The sequence below is a fragment of the Mustelus asterias genome, chromosome 9 (assembly GCF_964213995.1).
Source record: "Mustelus asterias chromosome 9, sMusAst1.hap1.1, whole genome shotgun sequence".
Lineage (NCBI taxonomy): Eukaryota > Metazoa > Chordata > Chondrichthyes > Carcharhiniformes > Triakidae > Mustelus > Mustelus asterias.
This window is the reverse complement of record NC_135809.1, coordinates 128,728,194-128,752,205: the sequence shown is the minus strand read 5'-3', so window position 1 is coordinate 128,752,205 and position 24,012 is coordinate 128,728,194. Positions and strand designations below refer to the sequence as shown.

The 24,012-nt window shown below is 44.1% G+C and overlaps 1 long non-coding RNA gene across 1 annotated transcript in view; it reads right to left on the bottom strand.

Annotated features, from left to right (window-relative positions):
* Positions 1 to 1,532: 1,532 nt before the first annotated feature.
* The window catches only part of LOC144498989 (uncharacterized), an 87,759-nt gene continuing 65,279 nt past the window's right edge, over positions 1,533 to 24,012 (bottom strand). Inside the window, exon 4 of the long non-coding RNA XR_013498782.1 lies at positions 1,533 to 2,092. This is a non-coding gene — a long non-coding RNA (uncharacterized LOC144498989). The remainder of the gene's footprint in view (positions 2,093 to 24,012) is intronic.

Sequence of the window (24,012 nt, the reverse complement as noted above, 5' to 3'; positions counted from 1 at the left end):
CCACTGGCATGAATGTGAGTCCCATCCCCAATGGTCTGTATGTCAGACCACTGTCCTGCCTTCAAGCTCACCCCTGCTAGAATGGAAAGATTCCACCCTACTGTCTCAATTTCAATATTTGAAGACGATTGGATTGCATTTTCCCCCGCTCAAAACTGCCTCAGATTGAGTCAGGAATGGGTAAATTAATGTTTAATGGCTCTACACTCCTGACCCCTGCCATCTTCCCCCAATCAGGTAATGATCCCACATGCATGGCCTGTCATGTCGAGTTCACCATTTTAAAGCCTATGAGGAAATATGAATTTTGTCCCCCATTCTACTATTCCCCTGGATAGATTTGGGAACCTCTTTGCCCCCGCCCCAGGTAAGGCAATTCATAAAACTTGGGGGAAGCCTGTTGAGTTGGGAACCTTTTGACAGCTAGGTTTAAGAGGTCTTGCCAATACCCTCTTCTGGGTATGTCCCTGCCACCACTCCTCTTATTCCCTGCTCCCTCTAAACCCCTTCCTACCCCCATGCCCTTTCCATGACCCTTCCATGCATCTTCCTTCTAGTTTTTACTACATATAGAACCACTGAGCCATTGGCAATCCTGGCAAGTCTTTGAAATGCTTCTTAAACTGGCACAATACACAAACACACTTTGGAAATCTCCCCACAACTTAAAGGTATCAATCAGCCACATCAATGACAAAAGCTATCATCGACTTCAAACCTCTTAATCTTGTCCAAATAAAGCAACAGGCAATGAAGAACCAGATCAAATGATGAGCCTGGCCCTTAAAAGGGTGCAGCATACACTTGGGAACACCATCACCTGAAAACTCTCCTCCAACTCATTCAATACGCTGACTTGAAACTGCATCGCAGCTCTTTCACTGTTGATGGCTCAGAATTTTGGAACTCCCTCACCAACACATTTATGGGCGGGCCTTTGCCACATGGACGGCAAGAAGGTAGCTCTCCACAGCCTGCTCAAGGGCAATCAAGGGTAGGCAATAAATGTTGGCCTTGCCAACAATGTTCAGATCCCTACTAAAATTGGGAAAAACCATCTATAAGACTACAGAAATATTGGTAAGAATTGTATAAAAAAAGTACAAAAGAAATTGTCATTGTGATATGGTACAACTATAATACAATATCTACAGCTAAAACCTGCCACTTCCTGAAATAATTACACATAAGTATGATTTTTATCTCACATTGGGCATGTGTACAGAATTGCATTAATGTATTTCTGTTTCAGGCATGGAATGCATGCATAAAAGTAATACAAAGTAGAGTGACTTAATCAACTCTGCGGTAGATTTTAACTATTTAATGGCTAAGCAGTGGAAATATGCCAGAGGGCTGATACTGCGATAGGAGGTCTGTTCCATTTTGAAGGATGGACCCTGTTAACACGGTGCCAATGGGAAACGGACACTAAATCCAGCCTGCTGGAAGTTAGGTCTGGGTGGTGCAGCTTATGAAGTGAGAGGAGCCTGGGTGGGCAGTGCCCCATATCATTCTTGCAGAGGGGCATCCCCGCTCATCCTGGCTCCGTGAACATTATTCAGAACTTACCCTTTGCGTGCACCTTCTGCTATACCTTCTGATGCAACTGGGAGGCATGCAAATGACCATCAAAATTGCAAGTGGACTACGTACATCACATAATCGTGATTTGCATATAAACAGGGCCTACAATCTGAAGCAAGTGGGCAGGCCAGCTGCCCAGCAAAGAATGGCAGTGGCTAGAGTACTGATCTAAGTGGGGTGGTAAGCCAGCTTTGGGCATAACCACCTTGCTTATACCAGCTCGCCAAACTTGAAATCTACCCTTCTAGTTTTGGTAACATATTATAATTTTGTTACACCACCAAGTCAAGAAGTAATTTCTTATAAAAACAACTTATGCCACATTGATCAGTCACTAGCCTATTAAATTAGGTTTTGTAATGTGCAAATTCCTCCTTTGTCCTTCTTCTGATGATGATTAATTTGGTAAGAGTTTCATTTGTCTGTGGTGTCTGGTATTGAAGGTAGACCTATATTTTCCCAGTCCAAGTTGATTTGTGCCACTGCTTTGAAGTTCACAGAATTCCTAAAAGAGACATAAATACAATGTCTTAGCAATGCAGGATAACATGAATAGAAGGCATATTTTATAGATCACCAAATCACGACAGACTGATCATGCCATAGCTCAGCTTCTCATTACTTAAAAGTAATTAGAATCAAAGAATCTCTACAGTGCAGAAGGAGGCCATTCAGCCCATCGAGTCTGCATCAACCACAATCCCACCCAGGCCCTGATCCCACAACCCCACACACTTACCCTGCTAATCCCCCTGGTACGAGGGTCAATTTAGCATGGTCAATCAACCTAACCCGCACATCTTTGGACTGAGCACCAAGGGAGCCACACCGCAGTTTTAAAACTGCAGAGTAGTTCAATGATGTCCTTTAGGGAAGGAAACCTGCCATCCTTACCCGGTCTGGCCTACATGTGGCTCCAGAGCCACAGCAATGTGGTTGACCCTCAACTGTCCTCAGGCAACTAGAGATGGGCAATAAATGCTGGCCAGCCAGCGACGCCCATGTCCCATGAATGAATAAAAAAAAGGATGTTCCAACAAATTCTGGTGTTGGACTAGAACCTGAAACTTCTGGTCCAAAGGAAGGGACGCGACCACTGTGCCACAAGACCTCCTCATGAAATCAGTGATTGCAGCTATGCTCTGTTAATAACATTATTATCCAAAAATGTGTTCATTCATTATTTTATTGCTGGCAGTGTATTATTTTTTGATCCAGTTGCCTACTGCAGTCATCTGCATTTTATTCGGTGATCCAATGAGAATGCCTATTTGACATGCTTGGAATTGGAACGAGAGATAGAAACATAGAAACAAAGAAGATAGGCGCAGGAGGAGGCCATTTGGCCCTGCTCTGCCATTCATTACGATCATGGCTGATCATCCAACTCAATAGCCTAATCCTGCTTTCTCCCTATAACCTTTGATCCCATTCACCCCAAGTGCTATATCTAGCCGCCTCTTGAATACATTCAATGTTTTGGCATCAACTACTTCCTGTGGGAATGAATTCCACAGGCTCACCACTCTTTGGGTGAAGAAATGTCTCCTCAACTCCATCCTAAATGGTCTACCGTGAATCCTCAAACTGTGACCCCTGGTTCTGGACTCCCCCACCATCGGGAACATCTTCCCTCCATCTACCCTGTCTAGTCCTGTTAGAATGTTATAAATCTCTATGAGATCCCCCCCCCTCATTCGTCTGAACGCCAGCGAATACAATCCTCACCTCGTCAATCTCTTGATATTCTTGCCTCATACTCTAATCCTTTTGTAGAAACATAATGGTTAAAGGTTCTTAATATAATGGGACACATTTTAAATTCAATTCTATTTCATGAGAATCAGAGATTGACCATTTTGGATATTGAAACAATTCACCAGGCCAAACTGCCACTGGCCTTTCAGCAAGTAGTTCTCTGGGCTCCAAAATTGAGTGACATTCTTGCAAGCCTACAATGCCAGCAGAAATAAACCCAAGAACTTTGGTATTGGTCAGATACGCAACAATTTGGTGCTATAATGACATTGTGTCTGACTCAAACAACTTCTAATAAGCTACCAAAAATGGAAAAGATGCAGCTATGAATTGCAGCCCATAGAGTTTAAACAAATCCTAGAGTTTTAAAGTTGATTAATTTATTTATTAGTGTCACAAGTAGGCTTACATTAACGCTGCAATGAAGTTACTGTGGAAATCCCCTAGTCGTCACACTCTGGCACCTGTTCGGGTACACTGAAGGAGAATTTAGCTGGGCCAATGCATCTAACCAGCACGTCTTTCAGACTGTGGGAGGAAACCGGAGCAACCGGAAGAAACCCACACAGAAATGGGGAGAACATGCAGACTCCGCACAGACAGTGACCCAAGCCGGGTATCGAACCCAGGTCCCTGGTGCTGTGAGGCAGCAGTGCTAACCACTATGCCACTGAAGGATACTATTCAGTCCACATCACCTCCAAAACATTTCTGAAATAGGCACCAAGTCGTATTTCACTCCCCTATTTGCAAATCTTTTACATTGTTTTGTTTACAAGTAGTCAGCTTTTTCTTTGAAAATCTATCATATGTTTTTTTTTATGACTGTTTTCAGAATGGCATTTCGCATCCTAGCTCCCTCTACAATTAAAAGTTCTAATTTTTCTCTCATTCTTTTGACAGTCTTCAATGTACAGGCAGAAAATCCTTAGGGTTTACAGTCTCCTTGTTGTCAGCTTGAGTGGGAGGCTCGAACATGAGAGAAATCCACTCCCCACCTTTCCTGGATAAAAGTAAATTACTGTGGATGCTGGAATCTGAAACCAAAAGAGCTGTCAGCTTTGACAAAGGGTCATCTGGACTCAAAACGTCAGCTCTTTTCTCTCCTTGCAGATGCTGACAGACCTGCTGAGATTTTCCAGCGTTTTCTCTTTTGGCTCCACCTTTCCTGGGCTTTCTGACACACTGTATAAGGAGGAGAAAACAATCCATTTACCTTTTACAGAACAGATGTAAATTACCAGGGGTCGATGTCAGACGCTGGACTTCTTGTCAGCCTGGCTTCAAATAGGATTCAGCCCTTAACTGAAAGCTTGCATTTCAGGTTAGTTCATAGGCTTGAACTCCCAAAAACACAGTGCATTCTTTGAGCCCCTTCTATATACAAATATAGACCCGCGACCTCTCCCAGGAATAAGTAGCCATGAAAGCGGACAAAAGTCTGCCTTGGTTTACTATGAAGCACAAGAGAATTGGCACGATAGCACAATGGTTAGCACTGCTGCTTCACAGCGCCAGGAACCTGGGTATGATTCCCGACTTGGGTCACTGTCTGTGTGGAGTTTGCACGTTCTCCCCATGTCAGCATGAGTTTCCTCCGGGTGCTCCGGTTCCCTCCCACATTCTGAAAGACGTACTGGTTAGGCACATTGACCCGAACAGGCGCCGGACTGTGGCGACTAGGGGAATTTTGCAGTAACTTCATTGCAGTGTTAATGTAAGCCTTACTTGTGACTAATAAATAAACTTTAACTTTTAACTTACAAAGGGGACCATAATTGGGGTTCGAGAAGGTGGATGCCGGATCCTCCAACTCTCGGGAGTAAGCAGGCACCTGAGGTGAGAGTTTGGAGGTACGCTGGGATCCACAATCCAGGCAGGCTGTGGGGCCCTCACAGTCTGCCTGGCCACAGCTGTTTGTGGGAGGGTTTTCCCTCCAAACTGGCAAGTTTAATCTGGTCTATTGCCAGCTTAACGTTTAGTGAGCTGAGTAAAATCTTTGCTATCACATCCATGTATTATCATATCCAAATGATTATCAATTACTATAATCCAGTCCAGTGTCTGATTAAATGATTATCAGCTAAGCATCTGGAATAAAGTTCCAATTTCACACTTTTTGGCCAGGTTGTTTTCTTTAAATTTCAAAAAGTCTCACAGTGAGACTCACACATAATCATCGTGATATATCATGACATGAATTGAATGCATTGTAATAACTATACATCAGTAATTTTGAACCAAAATGCAACACTTCAGTGGTATCTTAAGGTAAAAGGAATTTGCTAATGTGTTATTTTGACATGCATTTATTTCCATTTATAATACGCTATCAGTCTCAATGAGAAGTACATCGAGAGAACAGTATCACAGTGAATTCTCTCAGGTTTCAGAGGCAAGTTTGAACAGCAATGTATTGTCGCAGAGGCAGAACGACTGTGCATCTGGGACACCAGTCAGTAAATACTAATTAACACCTTTGGTTTTAATGGGTGAAATAATGTATAAACACTTGGCGGATACTGCACACAACTTGTGCCCGTTAGTAATATTAACAAGCCTATCTTAATTTGCAGTTTTATTTTTATTTCTCGGTTGCACGATGTTTGAATATTGTTCTGGAACCCAACATGGAAATAAGTAACCCCTCCCTCTTCACGGTTCAAGGCCCCAAACACTTCTTCCAGGTGGAGTGTATTTGTTGCCTATAACGCAATCTGCTCTATACACGTGGGACCAAACATGGATGGAGTGTCCACTTTACTGGACACTTCCGTCCAGTCAGCAAGTGTGATCCCGAGCTTCCAATCGCTTGTCATTTTAATTCTTCACCTTGCTTTGATTTGATTTATTATTGTCACATGTATTAGCATACAATTAAAAGTAACTTCATTGCAGTGTTGCTGTAAGCCTACTTGTAACACTAATAAATAAACTGAAACTATTGTTTCTTGCGCGCTATACAGACAAAGCATACCATACATAGAGAAGGAAGGAAAGAGTGCAGGACAGTGTTACAGTCAGAGCTAGAGTGTCGAGGAAGATCAACTTAATGCGAGGTAGGTTCATTCAAAAGTCTGATGGCAGCAGGAAAGAAGTTTTTGAGTCTTTTGTAACGTGTCATCAGACTTTTGTATCTTTTTCCCGAAGGAAGAAGGTGGAAGAGAGAATGTCCTGGTGTGTGGGTCCTTAAATATGCTAGTTGCTTTTCCGAGGCAGCGGGAAGTGTAGACAGTGTCAATGGATGGGAGACTGGTTTGAGTGATGGACTGGGCTTCGTTCATGACCCTTTGTAGTTTCTTGCGGTCTTGGACAGAGCAGGAACCGTACAACCAGAAAGAATGCTTTCTATGCTGCATATGTAGAAATTGGTGACAGTCATAGCGGACATGCCAAATTTCCTTAGTCTTCTGAAAAAGTAGAGGCATTGATGGGCTTTCTTAACTCGGCATAGATGGACCAGGACAGGTTGTTGGTGATCTGGACACCTAAAAACATGAAGCTCTCAACCATTTCTACTCCATCCCCATTGATGTAGACAGGGGCATGTCCTCTGTTATGCTTCCGGAAGTCGATGATTATCTCCTTAATTTTGTTGACATTGAGGTAAAGATTATTGTCGTCACACCAATTCACCAGATTCCCGATCTCTTTCCTCTACTCTGTCTCGTCATTGTTTGAGATCTGACCCACTACGATGGTGTCGTCAGCAAACCTGAAAATCGAATTGGAAGTCATTGACTTCAGGAAGCTTAGTGGAGGACATGCCCCTGCCTACATCAATGGTGATGAAATGGAAATGGCAGACAGCTTCAAGTTTCTAGATGTCCAGATTACCAACAACCTGTCCTGGTCCCTCCATGCTGACGCTAGAGTTAAGAAAGCCCACCAATGCCTCTACTTCCCCAGGAGGCTAAGGAAATTCGGCATGTCCGCTATGACTCTCACCAATTTTTACAGATGAACCATGGAAAGCATCCTTTCCTGATGTATCACAGCTTGGTATAGCTCCTGCTCTAACCAAGTCTGCAAGAAACTACAAAGGGTCGTGAACGTAGCCCAGTCCATCAGGCAAACCAGACGCACATTCGTTGACTCCATCGACACTTCTCGCTGCCTCTGAAAAGCAGCCAGCATAATCAAGGACCCCACACACCCCAGACATACTCTCTTCCAACTTCTTCTGACGGGAAAAAGACACAAAAGTCTGAGGACACATACCAACTGACTTAAGAACAGCTTCTTTCCTTCTGCCATCAGACTTTTAAATGGATCTACCATATATTCAGTTGATCTTTCTCTATATCCTCGCTATGACTTTTACAGATGCACCACAGAAAGCAATCTTTCTGGTTGCATCACAGCTTGGTATGGCTCCTGCTCTGTCCAAGACCGCAAGAAACTACAAAGGGCCGTGAATGAAGCCCAGTCCATCACGCAATCCAGCCTCCCATCCATTGACTCTGTCTAAACTTCCCGCTGCCTCGGAAAAGTAGCCAGCATAATTAAGGACCCCACACACCCCGGAATACTCTGTTCCACCTTCTTCTGCCAGGAAAAAGTTGAAGGACATGTACCAACCAACTCAAGAACAGCTTCTTCCATGCTGCCATCTGACTTTTGAATGGACCTACATCGTATTAAGCTGACCCTGCACTCTAGCTATGACTGTAACATTCTGCACCCTCTCCTTTCCTTCTCTGTGAACGGTATGCTTTGTATAGCATGCAAGAAACAATACTTTTCACTGCATACTAATATATGTGACAATAATAAATCAAATCAAATGCTGTAACACTACATTCTGCACCCTCTCCGTTCCTTCCTTCCTGTGTACTCTATGAATGCTATGCTTTGTCTGAATAGTGCACAAAAAAAACAATACTTTTCACTGTATCCCAATACATGTGACAATAATAAATCAAATCAACTCTTTCATCAAGTAATCTTTCCTGTCTCCCACCCAATCACAGATCTTCCGTCTTGTTCTTTTTCCCATTCTCCCCTTTACACAGACTTGAAGCCAATCACACCTCTGACATTTTCCAGTTATGCTGAATAGTCAGCGAACTGAAATGCTAACTGCGACTCTCCCTGTCAATGGATATTGCCTGACCTGCAGAGTAGTAGCAGCGGTTTTTGTCTTTACCACTGGAAATAAAGTTGCTTGAGCAGCACATCACATGTGACAAACTCAAACAAAAATTCTGTTGATTTTTCCAGTACTGTATGTACAGTGCTGGAAAAATCAACAGAATTTTTGTTGCGGTGTTTATCCTTCCCATGCCATAAAATAATTTAAAATTGGACTTGAGGTCTGTGATTGTGTGCAACATTTTTGTTGAAGTTTGGTCTGGGGATTTTTGTTGAAGTTTGGTCTGGGGACCTTTGCCTGGTCCCATTCTGCCAAGCAAAGATCAAAAAAAGTAGGCCTATTTTGCCATATCTCCCACCAGTTTCCATTGTTCTGGAAGTTTTGGGGAACCTTGGTGGTCGAAGGGGCTTCGGGTGCCAAAATTAGATCAGTGCCTGCAACTTCTAGTTTACTCCTAACTTGGTTTTACTTTCTGGCGTATGCTGTGTCCAGCGCCAGATCTGGGCTCAGGGTGCTTTGGGAACATGTTAATAATGATCTGCAAAGGAAATTCCACCACACCAGACCAGGACTTGTCAAGGGAAAGAGGGTTGGGAGAGAGGAGCGGGAAAATTGTCCTTACTTATTCAAAACAGGGAATAATATGCATTCGCAAATATATCTCAAATTAATTCATTGAATTGGCAAGTGTAAGCATCATTTATTGCCAGGAAGGTTGGGTTATCAACTTCGAGCTATGTTTTGGATAATTGAGCCATCACCACACAATGCCAGAACATTAATTTGTATTGGTACTATGTTTTATGACATTCTGCAATCTATTTTGATAGTTTCGGGTTGGCAATGACTTGGATCTCATCACTCAGCTGAATGGCCAAACTAAAAGTAGCGAAATAAGTATGCGTTTGAGCTTGACCTCAGTCCTAAATGAATGCGATTGTTAGATCAAATTCCTTTGAACAAACATCATTTATGTAGGGATTCTTGGTCTTTTTGAACTTACTTGCAATATGGAACTACAAGGAGCGGGGTTCTCTGGCTTCCCCGTGGCGTGTTCCATGCGATGGCAGGCGATGCGCCATTGGCCGGCGGTGGGATTTTCCAGTCCCGCCGCTGTCAATGGGATTTCCCATTGCCTCCACCCCATGCCGCTGGGAAATGCGCCTGACATCGTGAACAGTCAGAAAGGTTCAGCCCAGATCTTATAACCATTTCTGAACTTCAACTTAATTGTTATTTAAACATAAAAGTTATTGACACAAAGATTTACTGATTAGGACAGAACAAAAACAATACCATTTCCAAAAATGAGCTTGTTTAAATTGTGATGAAAGCCAATTATTTTCAGGATTTCAAAAATGAAACTTACGCAACCTTTCATCAGTATATGATTAGCCCTGTATTAATTTAGGATCAATATTCGATGGGTTGTTATATCCATGAGGTGCTGCTGTCGGTCACCGGCAGCTGCAGAAATGTATGAAAACACAATCTGTAACCTCATTGCCTGACACATCCCCCACTCTACCTTTACCATCAAGCCAAGGGATCTAAAGGTAAAAACAAATTGCTGCGGATGCTGGAATTTGAAACCAAAAGAGAAAATGCTGGAAAATCTCAGCAGGTCTGGCACCATCTATCTGTAAGGAGAGAAAAGAGCTGACGTTTTGAGTCCAGATGACCCTTTGTCAAAGCACAATCTATTGGGGTCTATGGTTCTATTCCATAAAAATAGAGAAGTCTTGCTAAACTAGACAAGGCACTAGTGAGACCACACCTAGAATACTGTGGACTGTTTTGGACTCTTATCGAAGGAAAAATATACTGCCATTAGAGGCAGTCCAGAAAAGGTTCACTAAGATGATCCCGGGTAGGGAGCGATTTTCTTATGAGGAGAGGTTGAGTAGGTTGGGTCTGTGCTCATTGGAGTTTAGAAGAAGAGGTGATCTTATTGAGATATAGGAATCTTAGGGGCTTGACAGGGTAAATTTTCCCTTGTGGGAAGAGTCTAGGACCAGAGGGCCAAGAGGAAGCCAAGGGATCAGCCCTGGTTCATTGTCGAGTGATGTGGAGATGCTGGCGTTGGACTGGGGTAAACACAGTAAAGAAGTCTCACAAAACCAGGTTAAAGTCCAACAGGTTTATTTGGTAGCAAATTTGGTAGCAAATTTGCTACCAAATAAACCTGTTGGACTTTAACCTGGTGTTGTGAGACTTCTCATTGTAGAGTGTACAAGGGAGTGCCAGGAACAACACCAACACTCTTGAATGGCAACCACCTTCAGCCATTACTGCTGAGTGGATGATCCATCTCGACCTCCTACAGAGGACGCCAGTATCACAGACAGGGGAGTGAAAGTATTATTGCCAAGTTTGCGGATGACACAAAAATAGGTGGGAGGGCAAGTGGTGAGGATGACGCAAAGGGACCACAGAGTGATATAGAGAGGTTAAGTAAGTGGGCAAAGATTTAGCAGATCGAATATAATGTCGGAAAGTGTGAAGTTATGCACTTTGGTAAGAAGAATAAAGGAGCTGAATAATATTTAAATGGAGAGAGACTGCAGGAAGCTGCAGCACAGAGAGATTTGGGAGTCCTCGTGCATAAATCACAAAAAGCTAGCATGCAAGTTCAGCAGGTTAAAGGGAAAGGAAAGCAAATGGAATGTTGGCCTTCATTTCAAAGGGAATCGAGCCCCAAAGGTGTGTAGATTAGGTGGTTTGGCCACGCTAAATTGCCCCTTAGTTTCCAAAGACTGCATAGGTTAGGTGGATTTGCCACTCTAAATGTGCGGGGTTACAGGGATAGGACAGGGCAGTAGTGTGGGCCTGAGTAAGATGCTCTTTCAGAGAGTCAGTGCAGATTCGATGGGATGGATGGCCTCCTTCTGCACTATTGGGGGTCTATGGTTCTATTCCATAAAAATAGAGAAGTCTTGCGAAAACTAGACAAGGCACGAGTGAGGCCACACCTGGAATACTGTGGACTGTTTTGGACTCTTATCTGAGGAAAGACATACTGGCATTGGAGGCAGTCCAGAGAAGGTTCACTAAGATGATCCCAGGTGTGGAGGGATTTTTTTATAAGGAGAGGTTGAGTAGGTTGGGCCTGTGCTCATTGGAATTTAGAAGAAGAGGTGACCTTATTGAGACATAGGAATCTCAGGGAGCTTGACAGGGTAAATGCTGAGAAGTTGTTTTCCCTTGTGGGAGAGTCTAGGACCAGAGGGCATAATCTCAGAGTCAGGGGGTCACCCTTTAAGAGAGAGATGAGGAGGAATTTATTTTCTTAGAGGGTAGTGAATCTGGAATTCTTTATTGCGGACTCAATGGGCCAAATGGCCTATTTCTGCAATAATGTCTTACGGTCAAAATAGTTTAGATTTGACCTCATTGTTTAAGTACTATAAAGTGAATACAGCTATTAACGTACACAAACAGAATTCACTCATTGAAATTGCATTGGACAAGTAGCATCTGATAAAGTGGGACCTCAGTTTTTAAAATGTGAAGTCACAACTTGGCAATACACCAGCTAAAAATAACATTGCAATTGCACTGCACATTGGGACCAGATCCAACATTAATCAAGGAATCAGAGAATCATAGAAAGTTTACAGCATAGAAAGAGGCCACTTGGCCCACCATATCTGTGCAAGCACAAAAGTTACGTAAAGTAACCCTGCAGATTACGCCACTTCAGGTGCACATTAATAAGCCACATACGGTTGCACACAAAAAACCCATCTATTCACTAATGTCCTTTAGGGAAGGAAATCTGCTGTCCTTACCTGGTCTGGCCTACAGGGCGGCATGGTGGCACTGCTGCCTCACACCTCCAGGGAACTGGGTTCAGTTCCCAGCCTGGATCACTGTGTGGAATTTGCACATTCTCCCCGTGTCTGCGTGGGTTTCCTCCGGGGGCTCCGGTTTCCTCCCACAGTCCAAAGATGTGCTGGTTAGGTGCATTGGCCATGCTAAATTGCTCATGCTAAATTGCCCCTTAGTGTCCCAAGATGCGTAGGTTAGTGGGATTAGCAGGGTAAATATGTGGGGTTACGGGGATAGGGTCGAGGTGGGATTGTTGTCGGTGTAGAGTTGGTGAGCCGAATGGCCTCCTTCCGCACTGTAGTGTTTCTATGATTCTACACGTGACTCCAGACCCATAGCAATGTGGTTGACTCTTAAATGCCCTCAGGGATGGGCAATGAATGCTGACCCTGCCAGCGACGCCCACATCCCACGAACGAATAAAAAAGAGAATGACCAAACTGAAAATAATTTTTTGTCAAACACGTTGGAAATAGTTATGTGCTGACTTTGTCGAACAACTTTCACTGTTAATCCTTTGAGTAAAATAAATGCTTGTGTACTTTTAACCCTGGCTATCACTTTTAGTAAAGGCATGATGGAAGGTGTGCTTGAGGGCGCTATCAAGCGGCAGTTACTCAGCAAACTAAGTGTTCACAGTGCTTAGTTTGGGTTCCGCCAGGGTCACTCAGTGCCTGACCTTAGTACATCCTTGCTTCAGACATGGACAAAAGAGCTAAATGCCAGAGGTGAGGTGAGACTGACTGCCCTTGACATCAAGACTGCATTTGACTGAGTACAGCATCAGAGAGCCCGAGCAAAACTGGAGTCAATTGTAATCAGGGGAAAACCCTCAGCTGGTTGAAGTCATATCTGGCACAATAGGAAGATGGTTGTGGTGATTGGAAGTCAATCATCTCATGGAATCCCTACAGTGCAGAAGGAGGTTATTCGGCCCATCGAGTCTGCACCAACTCTCCGATAGAGCATCTTACACAGGTCCATTCTTGCCCTATCACCGTAACCCCACATGTTTATCCCACTAATACCGCTAACCTGCACATCTTGGGACACTAAGGGGCAATTTAGCATGGCCAATCCACCTAACCTGTACATTCTTGGACTGTGGGAAGGAACCGGAGCACCCGGAGGAAACCCACACAGACTTGGGGAGAACGTAGTTATGTGCTGACTTTGTCGAACAACTTTCACTGTTAATCCTTTGAGTAAAATAAATGCTTGTGTACTTTTAACCCTGGCTATTACTTTTAGTAAAGGAATGATGGAAGGTGTGATTGAGGGCACTGTCAAGCCCCCTGAGATTCCTATGTCTCAATAAGGTCACCTCTTCTTCTAAATTCCAATGAGCACAGGCCCAACCTACTCAACCTCTCCTTATAAAAAAAATCCCTCCACACCTGGGATCATCTTAGTTTACCTTCTCTGGACTGCCTCCAATGCCAGTATATCTTTCCTTAGATAAGAGTCCAAAATAGTCCACAGGTAGTAGATAAATTCTTGGAGGGAGGACTAAGAGATAGGATCTACAAATATTTGGATAGACAGGGACTTATTAGGGAGAGTCAACATGGCTTTGTGCGTGGTAGGTCATGTTCAACCAATCTATTAGAGTTTTCGAGGAAGTTACCAGGAAAGTGGATGAAGGGAGGGCAGTGGATGTTGTCTACATGGACTTCAGTAAGGCCTTTGACAAGGTCCCACATGGGAGGTTAGTTAGGAAGGTTCAGTTGCTAGGTATACATGGAGAGGTAGTAAATTGGATTAGACATTGGCTCAATGGAAGAAGCCAGAGAGTGGTAGTGGAGGATTGCTTCTCTGAGTGGAGGCCTGTGACTAGTGGTGTGCCACAGGGATCAGTGCTGGGTCCATTGTTGTTTGTCAACTACATCAATGATCTGGATGATAATGTGGTAAATTGGATCAGCAAATTTGCTGATGATACAAAGATTGGAGGTGCAGTGGACAGTGAGGAAGGTTGTCAAAGCTTGCAGAGGGATTTGGACCAGCTAGAAGAATGGGCTGAAAAATGGCAGATGGAGTTTAATGCAGACAAGTGAGAGGTATTGCGCTTTGGAAGGACAAACCAAGGTAGAACATACAAGGTAAATGGTAGGACACTGAAGAGTGCAGTAGAACAGAGGGATCTGGGAATACAGATACATAATTCCCTAAAAGTGGCGTCACAGGTAGATAGGGTCGTAAAGAGTGCTTTTGGTACATTGGCCTTTATAAATCAAAGTATTGTGGAGAGGAGTTGGAATGTTATGGTGAGGTTTTATAAGACATTGGTGAGGCTGAATTTAGAGTATTGTGTGCAATTTTGGTCACCTAATTACAGGAAGGATATTAATAAGGTTGAAAGAGTGCAGTGAAGGTTTACAAGGATGTTGCCGGGACTTGAGAAACTGAATTACAGAGAAAGGTTGAATAGGTTAGGACTTTATTCCCTGGAGCGTAGAAGAATGAGGGGAGATTTGATAGAGATGTATAAATTTATGATGGGTATAGATAGAGTGAATGCAAGCAGGCTTTTCCCACTGAGGCTACAAAGAACAAAGAACAATACAGCACAGGAACAGGCCCTTCGGCCCTCCAAGCCCGTGCCGCTCCCTGGTCCAAACTAGACCATTCTTTTGTATCCCTCAATTCCCACTCCGTTCATATGGCTATCTCGATAAGTCTTAAACGTTCCCAGTGTGTCCGCCTCCACCACCTTGCCTGGCAGCGCATTCCAGGCCCCCACCACCCTCTGTGTAAAATATGTCCTTCTGATATCTGTGTTAAACCTCCCCCCCTTCACCTTGAACCTATGACCCCTCGTGAACGTCACCACCGACCTGGGGAAAAGCTTCCCTCCGTTCACCCTATCTATGCCTTTCATAATTTTATACACCTCTATTAAGTCTCCCCTCATCCTCCGTCTTTCCAGGGAGAACAACCCCAGTTTATCCAATCTCTCCTCATAACTAAGCCCCTCCATACCAGGCAACATCCTGGTAAACCTCCTCTGTACTCTCTCCAAAGCCTCCACGTCCTTCTGGTAGTGTGGCGACCAGAACTGGACGCAGTATTCCAAATGCGGCCGAACCAACATTCTATACATCTGCAACATCAGACCCCAACTTTTATACTCTATGCCCCATCCTATAAAGGCAAGCATGCCATATGCCTTCTTCACCACCTTCTCCACCTGTGACGTCACCTTCAAGGATCTGTGGACTTGCACAGCCAGGTCCCTCTGCGTATCTACACCCTTTATGGTTCTGCCATTTATCATATAGCTCCTCCCTACATTATTTCTGCCAAAATGCATCACTTCGCATTCATCAGGATTGAACTCCATCTGCCATTTCTTTGCCCAAATTTCCAGCCTATCTATATCCTTCTGTAGCCTCTGACAATGCTCCTCACTATCTGCAAGTCCTGCCAATTTTGTGTCATCCGCAAACTTACTGATCACCCCAGTTACACCTTCTTCCAGATCATTTATATAAATCACAAACAGCAGAGGTCCCAATACAGAGCCCTGCAGAACACCACTCGTCACAGGCCTCCAGCTGGAAAAAGACCCTTCCACTACCACCCTCTGTCTTCTGTGACCAATGGTATTTGCTACCAAATAAACCTGTTGGACTTTAACCTGGTGTTGTGAGACTTCTTTCTGTGACCAAGCCAGTTCTCCACCCATCTAGCCACCTCCCCCTTTATCCCACGAGATCCAACCTTTTTCACCAGCCTACCATGAGGGACTTTGTCAAACGCTTTACTAAAGTCCATATAGACGACATCCACGGCCCTTCCCTCGTCAACCATTCTAGTCACTTCTTCAAAAAACTCCACCAGGTTAGTGAGGCATGACCTCCCTCTCACAAAACCATGCTGACTATCGTTAATGAGTTTATTCCTTTCTAAATGCGCATACATCCTATCTCTAAGAATCTTCTCCAACAACTTCCCCACCACGGACGTCAAGCTCACTGGCCTATAATTACCCGGGTTATCCTTCCTACCCTTCTTAAATAACGGGACCATATTAGCTATCCTCCAATCCTCTGGGACCTCACCTGTGTCCAGTGACGAGACAAAGATTTGCGTCAGAGGCCCAGCGATTTCATCTCTCATCTCCCTGAGCAGCCTTGGATAGATTCCATCAGGCCCTGGGGATTTGTCAGTCTTTATATTCTCTAACAAACCTAACACTTCCTCCCTTGTAATGGAGATTTTCTCCAACGGTTCAACACTCCCCTCCGAGACACCCCCAGTCAACACATCCCTCTCCTTCGTGAATACCGACGCAAAGTATTCATTTAGGATCTCCCCTACTTCTTTGGGCTCCAAGCATAATTCCCCACTTTTGTCCCTGAGAGGTCCGATTTTTTCCCTGACAACCCTTTTGTTCCTAACGTATGAATAAAATGCCTTGGGATTCTCCTTAATCCTGTCTGCCAAGGACATTTCGTGACCCCTTTTTGCCCTTCTAATTCCCCGTTTGAGTTCTTTCCTACTTTCTTTGTACTCCTCCAGAGCTCCCTCCGTTTTTAGCTGCCTGGACCTAACATACGCCTCTCTTTTCTTTTTGACCAGTCCCTCAATTTCCCTGGTTATCCACGGTTCTCGAATCCTACCCTTCCTATCCTTCTTTTTTACAGGCACATGCCTGTCCTGTGTCCCTAACAACTGTTCCTTAAAAGACTCCCACATGCCAGATGTGGATTTACCCTCAAACAGCCTCTCCCAATCAAGGGCTGCCAATTTCTGCCTAATCCCACTAGGGGAGAAAAAAACTAGAGGACATGGGTTAAGGGGGAGAAGTTTAAAGGGAATATTAGGGGGGGCTTCTTCACACAGAGAGTGGTGGGAGTGTGGAATGAGCTGCCAGATGAAGTGGTGACTGCGGGCTCACTTTTAACATTTAAGAAAAACTTGGACAGGTACATGGATGAGAGGGGTGTGGAGGGATATGGCCCAGGTGCAGGTCAGTGGGACTAGGCAGAAAAATGGTTCGGCACAGCCAAGAAGGGTCAAAAGGCCTGTTTCTGTGCTGTAATGTTCTATGGTTCTGACGTGCAGACTCCACACAGACAGTCACCAAAAACCGGAATTGAACCCGGGGCCCTGGCACTATGAGGCAGCACTGCTTGCCGCCTTCAGCTCCAGGACATCTCTGCAGGAGTTCCTCATGGTAGTGTCCTAGGCACAACCATCTTCAGCTGCTTCACTGATGACCTTTCTTCCATCATAAGGTCAGAAAGAGGGATGTTTGCTGGTGGCTGCACAATGTTCAGTATCATTCACGACTCCTCAGAAACTGAAACAGTCCATGTCCAAATGCAGAAAGTCCTGGACAATATCCAGATTTGGTCTGATAAGTGGCAAGTATCATTCACACCAGGCAATGACCATCTCCAAGAAAGCAGGATCTAACCATCATCCTTTGATTTTCAATGGCATTACCATTGCCGTTACTGAATCCCCCACTCTCAACATCCTGAGAGTTACCATTGACCAGAAAATGAACATATAAATATATATAAATAATGTAGCTAGCAGAGCAAGTCAAAGTCTTGGAATCCTGCAGTGAGTAACTCACCTCCTGACTCCCCAAATGCTTGTCCACCATCTACAAGGCACAAGTCAAGTGTAATGGGTTAATTTCCACTTGCCTGGCTAAGTGCAGCTCCCACAACACTGATGAAGCTCGACACCATCCAGGACAAAGCAGCCCGCTTAATTGCTACCCCTTCCACAAACATTCAATCCATCCACACTAATGAACAGTGATGTGTGTACCATCTACAAGATGCTCTGCAGGAACTCAACAAGTTTCTTGGACAGCACCTTCCAAACTCATGACCGCTACCATCTCGAAGGACAAAAGCGCATGGACTGCAGCGATTCAAGAAGGCAACTCACCACCACCATCTGAAGGACAACTAAGATGGGGAATAAAGGCTGGTGTAGACAGTGATGCCAATATCCCATAAAAATGAATTTTAAAAAAAGTTAAAATGGAAAGCCTCTTGTTGGTGTGAGAGTCTCGGGAATGGTTTATACTCTCAAGCTGTTCTTCTTCCCTGATGAGTGAGGTTAGTTTTCTCTGGACAGAGAAATGCTTGGGGAAATGAATCTCTCTGGCGGTTCAAAAAAGAAACAAATTTATAAAGTTACTGCATCCACTAAGTACTGGTCACGTTTAAATTACAATGGAGAGCAAAAATAGATTGGTACAATCCAATTTTAAAGCCAATCTGCCGTAGGGCATCCAAGATTTTTAAAAAGGTTGCAAAACAAAACATTCAGGCTAGAAACCTCCCATTCCACCCGCTGTGGGAATCATTGTGCTTGGGACAGAAAACTTGGTGAACCACGTAAAGGTTTGCTGACCTCGGGTGGAAATTTACGGTCTTTGGGCGCGTACGGCTAGAAAATCCCACGCTAAGTGTAATAATCCGACCAAGGCTGGTCTTCCATCACCAATCACCCTTTATTTACAGTGAGTTCTGAATGTTGTTCAGTGGCTACAAAGTGCAGGTCAGCCCTAAGTCTTTCGACTGCTGGTCTGAGTGGATCCAGCTGGTTAGAACAAATAAAAGTACAGCACAAGAACAGGCCCTTCGGCTCTCCCAGCCTACGCCAATCATGATGCCTGCCTAAAATAAAGAAGTATGCACTTGCGGAGCATGTATTCTTCCACTCCCATCCTATTCATGTATTCATCTAGTTGCCCCTTAAATGTCGCTATTGTAGCTGCTCCCACCATCTCCCCAGGCAGTGCGTTCCAGACATTCACCACCCTCTGTGTTAAAAAAAACTTGCCTCGCACATCTCCTCTAAACTTTTCCCCACGCACATTAAACCTATGTCCCCCAGTACTTGACTTTTCTAACCTAGGAAAGAGCATCTGACTATCCACTCTGTCCATGCCATTCATAATCTTGTAAACATCTATCAGGTCGCCCCTCAACCTCCGTCATTCCAGTGAGAACAAACCGAGTTTATGCAACCTCTCCTCATATCTAATACCCTCCAGACCAGGCAACATCCTGGTAAACCTCTTCTGTACCCTCTCCAAAGCATCCACATCCTTCTGGTAGTGTGGCAACCAGAATTGTATACAATATTCTAAAGGAGGCCTAAATAAGGTCCTGCACGGCTGCAGCATGACCTGCCAATTTTTATACTCAATGATCCGACTGATGAAGGCAAGCATGCCGTATGCTTTCTTGACTACCTTATCCACCTGCGTTGCCACTTTCAGTGATCGATGGACATGTATGCCCAGACCTCTCTGCCTGTCAATACTCCGAAAGGTTCTACCATTTACTGTATAGCGGCAACTCTGCACTTATCTAATCAGGGTGCTCGTATTCTACGAGGCCCATAGGGAAATCGATTGATAGTCCCCCGTGGCCATCATAACACTAAGCATCCCTGATTAATTAACAATTAGCTCAATTAATTTTTTTTTGTCAATAACATGCAGGTGGAGCCCAATGCCACTAAAAATATTGCGCGTTGATTCTCTGTCTAAAGCCACAGAGTTAGTGCAGCGAGGGTCAAACTTTACAACGCTCTAATACAACACATTATGAAGGAATGGGATGTGGATCTATGTCCAGATCACATGGTGAGTTCCTGCATGCAGAGGTCACTTCACGTACACAGTGCAAATAAATCTCGTCCCGTCTCCAAACAATGCCCCTGTTACTGTAAAGCATTGAAAGAAGAGTGAACAGCAATGAGTCATCCACTTTTATCCCCCAGGTGAGTCGGCTGTGAGCAGAAACTCAGAGACTCACAGTGTAGCAAGTCCACAGTCAGCCACAGGTGTGGATCAAGTCCTTCCCTAGACTTGTGAATATCATTGCTGTAGAACCAATATTTAGGGTGTGGTTTTGCTGTTGAATGAATCAAAATCAGACAAATTCTGTAAAAGTTGTGGAATCAAAGCAGCTAGATTATCAACCAGTCAGATGGTGAAAATAAATATCTACCCCATAATTTCTCACTCACTTCTTCCTTCACTTTGCTGAGGATCCTTGAAGGCCTTGGGTCTTGGCATTGGATTCTTCACTATTGTATTAACTTCTCCAGTACGGATTCTAATACCTCTCATTGAACTTCTCAACAACTCAGGAGTTACCACCTTCCAACCATAGAGCCCCTGCAGTGCAGAAGGTGGCTATTTGGCCCATTGAATCTGCACCGACTCCCCGAAAGAGCATCCCACCCAGGTCCAACCAAGGCCGGAACTGAACAGGTCCCTGGCATCGTGAGGCAGCAGTGTGAACAACTGTGCCACCCTGCTGCCCCTTCCATAAATGCTTGGATCCTGCCAACTTCTATGTTTACTCTGCTCACTATCCTCTTCTCTCAGGGGTCTCACCTCATATTACTTTTCTCAATAACATCTATGCAGAACAGTTCATTTTTCTTTTTTTTTAAGCCCAGGAAAAATGGGCTGACACCTAGTTTCAGTCTGGTTTTTTTTCTAGATAACCAAAGATACCGTGAACTCTGGTTTCGGACCATAGCAAATGACCATAGAATTTGGTCAGTGATGAGTGTTAAACCTAGGTTGGACTGCATGTCCTAAATAGCGTGATGTTTTGGACTGAACTGAACAGGCAAAGTAACTGCTATCAACAAGAAGGTACAACAATCACAACAATGATTACTGACATGAATCAAATAGCACTAACCCATAATATTTTCCACTGGCATCAGTAATTTCAACACATTTTATATGTATAGGGACTTGACCATTTATTGAACAATAAGTAATAACAGTAGATCACACATCAAAAAGGAGAGTGGATTACGTAGGCAGGACTTTATTTTTGTGGGGCGTCAGGCCCACAAAATGGTGACATATTCAAAAACCTTTCTTATACTGCATTGGCTTGAAAATGGAATTTTTTTAAATTCATTCGTGGGACATGGGAGTCGCTGGCTGGCCAGCATTTATTGCCCATCCCTAGTTACCCGAGAGCAGTTGGGAGTCAACCACATTGCTGTGGCTCTGGAGTCACATGTAGGCCAGACCAGGTAAGGACGGCAGATTTCCTTCCCTAAAGGACATTAGTGAACCAGATGGGTTTTTCCAACAATGGTTTCATGGTCATCAGTAGGTTCTTAATTCCAGATATTTTTTATTATAAATTCAAATTCCACCATCTGCCGTGGCAGGATTCGAACCCGGGTCCCCAGAACATTAGCTGAGTTTCTGGATTAATAGTCTGGGGATAAGACCACTAGGCCATCACCTCCCCCCATACAATTCACAGTTATGCTGCTTGGTGGAAGTAACTTTCTACCTGAGTGCTCCTAATAAGGAACTTCATCTAACAAGCGTGGAGACTTAATATTTGGATGTGTGTGCCTGGTATTATAACGCACGCTCTCAAAAGATCAGGCCGCACGTCAGGATCTTGAAGTTGGAAAATGATCCCAAAGAATTTACCTAGTCAGTGACTGAGTTGAACAGTCAAAAATATCCCACATTCAATTCCCACCCTGCGTTGAGTTAGCTGTTCCCTTTGGAAAGATTGATTTAATTTGCCTCAGAATTCCAGGGGTTAGGAAGCAACGATAAATTTAAGCCCCTATTCCTGACTAAGCAATCCTTCCCGTTGGCATGGTGACCATGCAGGCAATCAGCACAGTTACTCCTTCCAATGCCGAGTCACTATGAAGTACTCGGCAGGGTGTCAAATACGGCAAACAATGCAGATACTGAAGAGATGAGCAACTTGACAACTACCACTGCTCCCACTCAAACACAATGGATGCAATTATTATGCACGGTACTTCATTGGGATATTACGATGAGTACTTATGCATCATTGCGTTTGGCTAAAGTAGAACAGAAACAAATGTGGGAACAGTCATTTAAGCTGCTGAGTGAAATGTGGGTGGAGGTAATTTTGAAAACGGTTATTTGTCATATATGAATTACGGGTTCTACAAATGGTACAGCTCTGGCACTGATTGAAAGGTATCTTGGGATGATGCAAGTTGTTGTTGTCCAAAACAACCTTCCTGCTTGCTACGATGATACTTTGATGGCTGATTTCTCACCTTCATTACACTTTCCCCAAACAGCTGCTTTGTAACAATTAGAAATGTAATTATGAAAAATGTGACGATTATTTGTAAGGCACCGATGGGGGAGAGGCAGGGGGGTGGGTGGGGGGGAATTCAACTGTAAAAACAGGATTGACAAATGAAGTACCAATTTAAGATTCCAATTTTTTTGTCACATGGCATAGCTGGAAAGGGTACCCATGGTCCCCCAGGATTATACCTTTCACACTCGCTCCACCTTAAGGTAAGAGCGGCGCAAATGGCTGCTTTAACGTGAAGCTAACATGAGGTTCCCATGGAAGCACACATTCTGCATTGGTGTTCGATACCAGCTGCACATTGTTGGGGGACAGCCCTCCAGTTCATAGAGGTCACTTCATGGTAAATGGGTACAAGTGGCAATACGCACTCAGAACTATGCAACTTTGTTTTACTGTTACATTGGTCAGTAACAAAAATAATAAAGGTAAGACAAAAAACTGGCTTACACTGAATCTAGTAAGAAGTCTCACAACACCTGAGGAAGGAGCAGCTCTCCGAAAGCTCTTGATTCCAAATAAACCTGTTGGACTTTAACCTGGTGCTGTGAGACTTCTCACTGTGCCCACCCCAGTCCAACACCGGCATCTCCACATCATGGCTACACTGAATATGTCACTAGTGATTTCCTGGAAGTGCAAGAGCACAGAAATTGAAAGGCATGGTGCTTTTCATCTTTGGGGTTGTTGTATAGCGATCTGATCACGTGAGGGGTTCATAGAAACATAGAATATAGGAGCAGGAGTAGGCCATTCGACCTTTTGGGATCATGGTTAATCATCCAACTCAGTAACCTGCTCATGCCTTTCCTCCATCTCCTTTGATCCATTTAGCCCCAGGAGTTATATCTAACTCCTTCTTGAAAACAGACAATGTTTTGGCCTCAACCGCTTTCTGTGGTAACCAATTCCACAGGCTTACCACTCTCTTGGTAAAAAAAATTCTCTTCACCTCAGTCCTAAATGGTTTATCCAGTTTCCTTAGACAGTGACTCCTGGTTTTGGACTCTCTCGCCATCAGGGACATCCATTCTGCATCTTTCCTGTCTAGTCCTGTTAGAATGTTATAGATTTTTATGAGATCCGTCCTCATTCTTCTCAACTCCAGCGAATATAATCCTAACCAACTCAATCTCTCCTCATATGGCAGTCCTGCCATCCCAGGGAAACCTCACCCGGCCCGGACACGGAAAGGATTGACAGATTGATAGCTCTTTCTCGATTCTGTGGGTGGTGGTGCATGGCCATCCCAGGGATCAGTCAGGTAAAACTTCGCTGCACCCCCTCTATAGCAAGAACATTCTTTCTCAGGTAAGGAGAACAGAACTGCACATAATATCCCAGGTGTGGTCTTACCAAGGCCCTGTATAATTGCAGCAAGACATCCCTGCTCCTGTATTTAAATCCCCTCATCATGAAGGCCAACATGCCATTTGCCTTCTTTACCACCTGCTGCACCTGCATGCTTACCTTCAGCGACTGGTGTGCTAAGATACCCAGATCTTATTGCACATTCCCTCTCTCAATTTATAGCCATTCAGATAATAATGTCTTCTTGTTTGTGCTACCAAAGTGAATAACCTCACATTTCTCCACATTATACTGCATCTGCCATGC